The sequence below is a fragment of the Gavialis gangeticus genome, unplaced genomic scaffold (genome assembly GCF_001723915.1).
Source record: "Gavialis gangeticus isolate Ggan-Ray unplaced genomic scaffold, GavGan_comp1, whole genome shotgun sequence".
Classification (NCBI taxonomy): Eukaryota; Metazoa; Chordata; order Crocodylia; family Gavialidae; genus Gavialis; species Gavialis gangeticus.
The window spans coordinates 12,968,623-12,970,028 of record NW_017728996.1 but is presented as its reverse complement, the minus strand read 5'-3'; the positions used below and the strand labels follow the sequence as shown (position 1 = coordinate 12,970,028).

General features: G+C 43.0%; 1 protein-coding gene across 1 annotated transcript in view; it reads left to right on the top strand.

The window, feature by feature from the left end:
* The window catches only part of MCTP2 (multiple C2 and transmembrane domain containing 2), a 235,120-nt gene that overhangs the window by 34,269 nt on the left and 199,445 nt on the right, over positions 1-1,406 (top strand). The gene's annotated exons all lie outside the window — the stretch shown is intronic.

Sequence of the window (1,406 nt, the reverse complement as noted above, 5' to 3'; positions counted from 1 at the left end):
CACCCTCCAGGTTTGGTGATTTAGCGTGCCCCCCCAGTAGACCGAGAAGTGGACTGGAAGTGTTTCTGGTCCACTTCTGGGTCTGCTGCCAAGTGTGCTGGGGAGCCCCCCATGCTTCTGTGGGACACTCCATGCGCCCCAGCATCGCAGCGATCACGAGCCACCTGCTACCTAGAGGTATGTAGAAAAAACACTTAAGGCTGTGTCTGTATGTGAATCTCTGAATCTCTCCGAATCCATTTGGGGGTGGGGGGGTCTGATTCAATTCAGAGAGATTAAAGGGTCCTCTGATTCGATTAGGATTCGGATATTTAGCCACTGAATCTGGGCCGAATGTCCGCTGAATCGAATCGGGGACCGAAGCTTCGCACAGCCCTACTATTTACCCTTTTTTATAAGTACAAGAACAAGAGGACAGTCAAATAAATTGAAAAGCAACAAAGCTAAATTTAATACCAGAAAAATATTCTTACACGTAAATTAGCCTGTGAAACTCCTAGCTATAATGTATTCTTAATGCAAAAAAAGAACAAAAAGGCCATCATTGGACAGAGAATCTGGCACAGTGCATTTTTCATGGGATAAATGTGGTGGCTTAGTATTCAAATAATTTGGAGGTGCTGTTAGTACAAACAGCTGAAATTTGCCTCAAGACAGCAAACATTCAAACATTTTGGACCTGTGGTGAGACATACACACGCAAAGGACAACAGACATACCAAGGGTAAGACTGAACTTGTGAGCAAAGGAGAGGTTGTTGCTGTCTTGTTTAAAAGTGGTGGTAGTGGTGATGATAAGGTTTATCAGTTAAACAGTATGAGTAAAAGTAAAGGGGAAAACAAATTGGAGGAAGTAAAGGTAGGATAAATCCAATGCGGTTTAGTTTTGAATTTGCTGTGGCTTACAGTAGTCGGCAATTAAGATAAATGTACATATTTATGCCGGAAGGTTGTTAATGACCGGTACACAGACTTGTAGTGTGATGGTGCTGACTTAATCTCCTTTATTCCTGTTCCCTGGATGAGCTTTCACTGCTGCGACCCACGTCATCTAGGCTGCAGATCTCTGGCCATTCTGGTGATTTTTAGATATTTTTATTGTTGTTGAGAGAAACAGATGAAAAACTATGGGCAGTTACCATCACTGTCGGTTATGTGAATTTGATACCCGAACTTAGTTTACCTAAGTTGATGGTGGCCTCTAATACGAGACTATTATTTGTTTTATAAATATGGTATATGTGTGTGCATGCAGGTTTATGTGGGTGTGTGTGTATGTGTGCAAATGCATGTTTAGTATTCCTTGGAGTATTCTGACATGAGGAAAACCCCCCAGACACAGTGGTGTGTAGATCAGCATGTCAGATATGGAAAGAGTGCAGTTCCCACCCCAACTCCCCCCCCCCC